Source organism: Pteropus medius, unplaced genomic scaffold (assembly GCF_902729225.1).
Source record: "Pteropus medius unplaced genomic scaffold, Ma_sr-lr_union100, whole genome shotgun sequence".
Lineage (NCBI taxonomy): Eukaryota > Metazoa > Chordata > Mammalia > Chiroptera > Pteropodidae > Pteropus > Pteropus medius.
In genome coordinates this window covers 1774855-1784061 of record NW_024342466.1, presented here as the reverse complement: position 1 = coordinate 1784061, position 9207 = coordinate 1774855, and positions in this window count along the sequence as shown.

Genomic DNA, 9207 nt, shown 5'->3' with positions numbered 1-9207 from the left:
AATCGATGGATAACAATAAAACGTTACCGTTGTTTGGTGCTTCACAATTGACAAGCACTGCCTTTTCCCCAGCCACACATGTAATGAATCTCTGAAAAGGAAGCGAGACTCTTGTGGTCAAAATGTGGCTCTGTCCTTCGTAATCACGCTGAAAAATAAGCCCGAGAGCAGCTGCCCGTAATAACTTCATTTCCTTTCTCACATGGTATAAACTTGGGGGTTTCAGCTCCCAGCACACTGTGCGTTTTCAGCATGAGAAGTTCAACAGCGAGAGACTAAACCATGCAAATAATTTAATAAATAAACACGACTTCTCTTTCTAGTAATATAAGGGTATTTGGCTTGGAAAACACAATGAACTCCTCCCGTAATTGCTATAAAGTATATTCCCAGGGGTCTTATCTTACTTCCCCCGAGAGAAGAGACCCGTATTAATACCATGAAATCTTCCTGTTTTATAAGCAAGTTGTAAAGCAGGGCATTAAAACGTGGTTGTGCTGAGATTAAGGTCCATATGGAATTCGCCGTCCCCACTCACCGTTGAAGACAAGTGTCGGTGGTGGGGGGGAGAGGAGGGGACCGGGCCCAGCCGACCGCCCCGACCTTTTTTGGTCTTAACTATACTATAAAGAAAGTAGATTGTGTTGGCTCACCACATTTTCTCTTCCTGACAATTTGCCCACACTCGTTCATTCCCTGGAATCCTAATATTTCAGCTGTTCTTACTGCCATATCTTGAACATCATCCTCAAAATATTTATTTTATACCTATGGCATCCTGGTTCCATGATTGTGGGGTATAAGATGTACTAAGGAGCCGTGCTCCGTCTTTAAACACGGCACCGATGGAGGGGTCTGAGGACCTACAGACATGAGCACGAATGCTAAAAAAAAAGCAGATAAAGCGTTGAGTGTTGATGGGCCTTTGAGGCGGCTCACAGAGCAGAAAGCATGGAAGCCATACTCTCAGGCAGGGAGGACGGGCTGCGAAGACTCAGCAGAGTGGGCATCAGACACACATTCCCAACTGCCTCGGTGACAGAGCCCCCGAAGGCCAGGATGTTCACCTTAATCCTTCACTTGCTAGGAACAGAAGCCCCCTTAACCTCGCCTGGGCTTCTATAAAGGAAGAACACATAGAAAGGACTCAAGGTATCCCATGGAACACAAAGAAGGCAAAGACTGGCCTCCTGGGAGACTGTACTGGACACCGAGCGCCAGCCCCCGAGATGCTAGGCTTCTCCGGGGGTGAGGCCTCGCCCCCACCTCTGTCACACTCTGCTCTGCTGGACCGCCACTGTCTGCAGACCAGATTTCTCTCCTTTGGGGTGAAAACCAGTGGCCCTGTCCCCTATAAAGATATCCAAGTGTCTTCAATTAAAAAAAAAATAAATTCCACATTGCGTCTTCCGGATTTCTGCCACGCTCCCTATCTTTCTTGAAACAACTGCCCACACTTCGTACCTCTGCTTCCTTCCAAATCCCGTTCGGATCTCTTTCCCTATGTTTACTGGTTCCTTGATGCACCTCGGATTCATGGGGGAGCTGACCGCCCTCCTCCCTAAACTCTGCCCCCCCTCCTGTTCCTCCAGCTCCCCATCTTACAACCCAACTCAACCCGTTACCCCGTCTTCACTCCTCTGTCCCTTTGACATTCAACATACGTGCCATCCCTACTCCCATCGATCCGGCGTTCCGGAAGTCTCTGGAATCCGCCCTTAGCTCTACCCTCCCAGTTGCAAGCTCTCCCCACTGCAGAGGCTCGTGCTCCTTGTTCATCTCCCTGCCTCCAGACCTGGGGTCACCCCATCAGACGGGCCACCCTGCCGTCATCTACAGCAGCAACTGCAACCCCTCTGAATCCCTTTGCGTCTACATAGAGCTGTGCACCCTTCCCCCCGGGGAAAAGCATCGCGTGTATCTGTGACCCTGACACTGAAGGAAACCGGTGCATGGATATAATGTTAATTTTATTTGAGGTTCCACTATCCTTTCAGATTTCCTCTGGGAGGCCCACTCTTCCCCTGCTCTTGGATGGAATTTAGGTCACGTGCCATCGCTGTTCTGGTCACTTGCAACCAAGAAGAGTGCCCACGGCAGTCTCTAATTAAAATGTCCAGCAGTCACGCATTTAATCAAAATGTGCGCTTTCATTTCATTAATCGTCTGGGCCAGTCCAGGCTACGGCAGGCCGGCCACCTTCGGGGAAGGGTGGAGGCTTCGTCTCTCCCCTTCACAGTGTATGTTTACCCATCTCCCCTTGGGGTGGGATTGGGACACACGACGCATCAACAACGCCCCCAAATCTTCTCTTCGCCTGCAAACCCCACCCATTCTCTGTAACCTCAATGCGGGGGCAGAGACAAAAGTCAGAAAATGGCTTTTGTCTTCACCACCTGCACACGGTGGCCTTGACTCCACTTTGGAATGCGACATCCATTTCTTGGGATCTGGAAACTGAGGGTCCTGTGACCTTGGGTGGGTTTAGTTTTAAATCCCAGAGCTAGAATCACATCCTCCCTCTACACATCCCTCAGAGACTCAGCCACTCAGCCATCCCCCCGGATAACCGGCAGCCCCCAGGCAGCCGGGGACAGTGGCCTGGACCTGACTAACGGTCACGTGGCTGGACCTCTGGCGTGATAAAGACAACACCTTGACCTAAGTTACGTTTCAGGGCCTGAGCTAGGGCGAAACGACCCCCTGGCCACTTTCCCATGAGACCGGACAGAGGGACACCGGAAGAGACCTCAGCACTGTCCTCCAGACCAGAAGGAATGACTTACCACCCTGACCGCCCCTCGACCAGTCAGCTCCCAGCACGACGGAAGCCCTGACCCCGGTGTCTCGTCATCTCCAGAGAATCTGTAACTGACGGCCATGGGGAGTCACGCCTTAGACCGCAGGCTCCCCCTCTCCAGATCGGTCAATCGGGACTACACTGTGTTTTCTCCCTGTGCTGCAGATTCCAGCTCGTGCATGTTTGGGGGCAGCGCGTCAGGCCAGTGGACTCGAAGGGAACGTCGGGGACCCGGTAATGGTCTCAGTGAAAGTGAAACGAAGCCGTTCCGCTTTGACACCCCTTTCCACACCCTTCTGAGGGGCCACAACACACGGCCCCTGTCCTAGCACCTGCCACGGCTCCACACCCTGCGATCCCCAAGGGCACGAGGCTCTACCTGGGCACTGGCTCGGCCCCCTGCCCACGCGGCCCCCTTTCCCATCCGCCAGGGTAGTTCCGCTTGTGGTTTAATACCCCAAATAGCACCTGCTCCAGAAAGAGTCCTCAATTTCTTTTCGGGTTCAGTAAAGCATCTATCACGGGACACGGTCATTGTTTGATTTCTCTGTCCCCCACAATCGACTTGTACTCCTGGACGGCAAGAACCATGTTCTCTGTAACTTGGGTGTTTAGCGCAGAGCCTGCATATAGCAGGGATTAGACAGCGTCCCTAATGGACAATGAAATGGCACCCACAGGGAACAGGAACTGATGGAGGGGACTGAGTCAGGGCACGCTCCGAGTACTTACAAAACGCAGGGGACAAGTCCCTGCTGGATTCTCATACGCGAGGGATGTCCCAGACCAATACCGCTTTCCTGTAAGATTTACGCTATGTATAGAAATATCACATACTCTCTCGCTTACATGTAAACTTAACTCGACTTGAAATGCAACGCCTCTTGCAAGACCACAGCGCTACCAGAACAAAGTCTGTACCACCCCTTCCTGACCCGAAACACATGGAAACGGGATTATAAGCTTCTTGCTGCCAATTTGCTTTGAAGGTACAGAAGACCCAAGAGACAGCCCAAATGCCCCCGGGCGATTACTGGACTACTACAGCTAGATGGGAAATTCGCCAACACCCTTGGCGGTTTGCCTCTGCACGAGTAGGTGTAGCGGTTTTTAAAATGGGTCCTTACCGTTTGCACCTGCTGCAGCGAGCGAGCGTACTGAGGCTGACGCCAGCGAGCACGTGCGGCCACAGAGCGGGCCACCGGCCGGCCGCCTGTCCAGATGTGTGATTCCTTCACGTTCTGCGTCAAGCTGCAGGTTATTACAGTGTCCTTGGGCAAATCGGGGCGAAGTAGCAAGATGTTTGCCCCAAAGCGGCCACCGGAGGTAGGGGAGCCCTTCCTCACGCCATACGACGTCGTGGGACTCAGGCGCTGCCCTGTCTCCCCGCCAGCAGGGAGGTGCCCCTGTGATGTGCCGTCAACGGTCAGCAACTCGCTCCGTGGGGGGAAAACGTCCTAGTTTGTAGCTCTTGCCAATTTCTGTGGTGTAGATGCTCCCGTCACCGCCGATTGCCAGCCACCAACGTGTCACCGCTGGACGTGGAATTGGGGCAAGACGAGCACCAGCCATCGCGGGCTGCCTCCCGCACAACACGGGCTGGGCCCTGCATTTGTACCACCGACAGGCACCAAGGATCGGTCTATTGCTGACTGGCGTGGCAAGCGTTAAGCTCCTGCTGTGTACATGGCTCTGTGCCACGTCACACTAGGGGCAGAGCCACACAAGTCCGCTGGGCGCTGGGACACGAGCCATCCCTCGGTCGCGATAAAGCACTGTGGTTTAGAAGGACTGGCCACTGAAAAGCAGAGGTTTTCCCTTCGAAAGGCTGCTCGGTCATTTTCATGTAGAGCCACATTCCTGAGCAGCAGGAAAAGGGGGCGGAGTCCTAGCCGTGGGCCAGGGCTCACTCAGAAAACAGGCCGCGGAGGCATGTCAGATGAGGGACGCCACCTGTCACCTGTCTCATGGACCACGTGTTCTGTGACAGCAGAAAGGGCTGAGAACTCCTGGGACTGGCACATAACATGGGCATGTGTCTGTCGTGGTGACTTTTTCGCAGCAAAAGGCAGAAAAGACTGGAAGTTAAGAAATTAAAAATGCAAACTAAATCTTACTTTTAAGAATTTTCAACTACTTATCTTACGTAAAGAGAACATCAAGGTATTGCAGAAAGGAAAGAGGACAAATAAAAACGTGCTAGAGCGACCTCCCTAAAGATAAAGTCAACGCTTTTTACATATCGGTCCTGAGACATGCTCAGGTAAAGACCCAGGTATCGGGAAAGATCTGGACATGAACATAGGTAGAAGCCAGCAAAGCACTGGGCCACGCGCTTCTCCCCAGTCGTCCAAGCTCGGAACTCCCCAGAAAACGGAGTCGTCTGCCGTGCGTACTTGGGTAAGGTCATTTCAGGACTTAAGGATAAAGCTGCGAGACGGTGTGGTATTGCCGTGAAGATAGACATATAAATCACTGGAGCAGAGTGTGCCTAGCAACGGCCGCGCAGCGCACGCACACGCACACGCGCGCACACACATGTTCAACTGATTTTCGGCAAAGCCGCCAACATACTCGATGGGGAAAGGATCGTCTTTCCAACCAACGGCACTGGGAAAACTGGCTAATGATGTCGGGGGCAGGAGCAGCTACACTCTTACTTTTCACCAGACACAAAAATTAACTCAAAGGGGAGCTTAGGCCTAAGTGCGGAAGATTAAACTATACAGCTTTTAGAGGAAAATATAGGAGAAAATTTATGTGGCCTTGAAGTAGGCAAAGATTTCTTAGGACACAAAAAGCACAAACCATAAGTGAAAAAATTGATCAATTGAACTTCGTTGAAAGTGAAACCTGCTGCTTTTTAAATGACATCTGTGAGAAAGTGCAAAGGCAAGCCATGGACTGGGAGAAACTGTCTGAAAATGACTAATATCCAGAATCTATAAAGGATTTATAACTCAACGATAAGACAAACGCATGACAAAAACAGGCAAACGATTTGGACAATTTTTCTTTTAGGTACACGAATGGCCATTAGGCCCATGAAAAGGTTCTCAGCTGAACTATTATCAGAGAATTGCACATCAGAACCACCATAAGATATCCTTTTACAACGACTAGAATAACTACAATTAAAAAACAAAAAACAAAAAACGGACAAATCCAAGTGTTGACAAGGACATGGAATAATTAGGGTTCTGGACGTTGCTGGTGCAGTCCGAATGTTTGTGGCCCCAGAATTCACATGCTGAAATCCTAATGCCTGAGGCGATGGTGTTTGGAGGTGGGGCCTTTGGAAGGAGATGAGGTCGTGAGGATGGGGCCCTCACGAATGGGATCAGTGCTCTTATAAAAGGGACCCCACAGAGCTCCCCCTGCCCAGCAACGTGTGAGGTCACAGGGAGCAGATGGCCAGCTATGAACCAGAAACGGGTCCTCACCGGAACGCGACCATGCTGGAGCCCTGATTGTCACGTTTCATCCTCCAAAACTGTGAAAGACAAATTTCTGTCGTTTTTAAGCTGCCCTGTCTGTGAAATAGCGTTACAGCTGCCCAAATGGACGAAGGCAGCTGGGAAGCGCGTAAGATGGTACAACCATTTAGGTAAAACTGTTTGCCAGTTGCTTATGAAGTTACACGCACGCTTGCCATAAAATTCAGCGATTCTACTCTTAGGGTTTTACCCAAGAGGCATGAACATCTATATCCACAAAAAATTTTGTACCTCAAAACCCATAGCAGCTTTATTCACAATGGGCGAGAACTGAAAGCACCCCACAGGCCCCCCAAGAGACGGATGGCCAAACGAGCCGTGGCGCTCTCGTTCCGTAGGCCACTCCCCACTCCTAAAACGGGCCAAGTGCAGACAGAGGCGACGACGGGGCAGGAAGCTCAAAATCGCGCTGAGCGGGAGAAGCAGGGCACCTCTCAATCTACACGAAGCTCCAGGGCCCGGGAGCCCGGCGACGACTCACGGGGCTCGACGAGAAGGGTGAGCCGGGCGGCCCGCCTGCCTGCGCCTCCGTCACCCAGAGCTAGAGGCGCCGGGTGCGGGGAAAAAGACGCAGGGCAGTCGGGTACGTTTCGGCTTCAGATAAACCGCACAGGTTTTTGGGATGAGTATGTCCCCTGCGGTGTGAGGGACACACCTGACATGTACCCGCCTGGGACGTGCTTACACTAAAAAAGTCTCTATTGCTCATCCGAAATTCGACCTTTGCTAGGCACTCTGTAATCTGTCTGGCATCCCCTTCACATGGTTCCCTGTCACCTCTCTAGGACAGCAACTGACTGAGAGGTCCGAGTGGCCTGGTCCTCCCCCCAGCCCTTCTCGGAGAAGAGAGAGGACCGCCCCAGCCCCAGCCCCCTGCAGCACGCAGCCCCCTCGATGCTCAGTGCCAGTTCCGTCCTTGACTTCTCAAAGGAGGGGAGGGGCGCGCGTCCTGCTGTCCCTCTAAGGGGCGGGGAAGGACACGGCTGTCCCCAGGGCCATGGCCATAGCCCAATCTCTGGCTCGAATGCGTCCTTTTGGCCACACGTCATTATTTCAGATTGGGACGATATGTCACGACCGTTGCTGTTTCGTTTCGGTGACTTGTGCATGCCCCGCGTTTGCGTTCGGGGGACATCTGACACGGCTGCTACTCAGCGGAACGCTCTCGACCGCCGCGCCTCGTCAGACCATCAGCGAGTACCCAAGTGGCCACACGCCAGGTGCGACATGCCCTGACGTTGACCTGCCAGCCAGGGAAGGGGGCCGGGTCTGTTTGTGTGGCTTTTCACACGAGTGATGAAAAGAGCCTTTTGAATCCAAACCTGTTAAGGGTTGTTTGGGGAATTATTTTTAAAAGAATCCTTTTTTTTTTTTCTTTTTAGAAGACCTACTTTGAACATAAACACTGTTTTAATAGGTTTTTTTTTTCTATCCTGACAACTAAAAGGAGTATAATTTACAAGTTGCCGATTCCCTAAAAGAAGCACATTCATTTGCCTGAAAGAGCGTGAATATGTGTCAGGGAAAGAAAGAAATTAAATTTGATGAGAAAATTATACCTTTTGGAGAAAGTGCAAAAAACAAGAAAGAGGTAGAAGGGAACGTATGGTCATAAAATTATTATGCGTTTCCCTCCCTACAGTTCTCCATAGAAGGTAACTACCCCTAGCTCATAAATAATAATAGCGAAATGATGAAAACGTAACATTAAAGTGGACCACATTAAAAAAAACCAAAAAAACCCTTGAAGAAGCCAAGCCATTCTGAAGAATAAGCCGTGTGGACTTCATTGTGTTCATCTGAGGCCCTGACGATGATGTACTGTGTTTGTGCTGAGATGGGACAGCCGAAGCGGTTTGAAACCGTTGGGGTCGTGGATCATTAAGACTCTAATAAAAATTATGAACCTGCTTCCTGGAAAAGCACACACAACTTGACAGGCCACCCCAAGAAGTTCAGACCCCGCCCAGACCTATATTTGGAGCTGGGGTTAAGAAGCCTTGCTAAGGCTTGATGCCTTGCAACTTCCCCCACCCCCTAATTCCTCACGACTGACAGCTTCACGGCCTCTTGCCAGAACTGGGACAGGCAGCCCAGAGAACCTTGGCCTCCTCAGCCCCCCACGCCCCCTCCCTGATCAGCGGCCAGCAGTTCGGGTAAGCCACTGCCAGTGTTTCTAGAATCCGGTCGCGAATCCTAGAATGCTGGCCGCAGCGTTACAATGCCAGGTGAATGCCATGCTTCGCCCGCACCTGGGTGAGGGTCTGGGGCAGGGTCGCTCGGCTCCTCGCAGGTAAAGAGAGGAGGCAGCGTGGTGACCTGCTGGGCCACTTCCCACGGGACCCAGGGTGCGGCGCTGGGTTGCTCCGGGTCTCTGGGTCGTCATCTGTAAATGGGGACGATGACGGGGACGACCTCAGGGCCTCTCTGATGTCGTGTGTGTGCAAGTGCCCGACATGAAGCAGGCATCCCAGAAAGCCAGCGGCCACCTAGTCCAGCTGCCACGTAGTCCGGGTCCCTGGGTGTCTGCCGTCCGCCGTCGGCGTTCCCCCAAGCTTGGGCGGTGAGCGCTTTGGGAAATGCCAGGCGCCTGCACTGGAAGCTCCTGTCCGGGAAGTCGTTATCCCCTCGCAGTGCCCATGGGACAGGAGATCGAGAGTGATGCTCCCGTCTTACAGGCGAGAAAACTAAGTCTCGGGTTCAGCGAGCTGCTTTTCTTGATTGCCGAGCCTGGAACATTCCTCCAGAAGCCGACCGCCGGGCGGACACCCAGGACTGAAGTTCACCGCGGTCCCTCCTCCGGGCAGAAATACACAGGTCACCCGCGAGCTACCAGCGAAGCCCATGACAGCCTAGAAGGCTGCTCAGTCCTGCCGCCCGGACGCCCCGAGGGCCTGGCCTGGGGTCCCG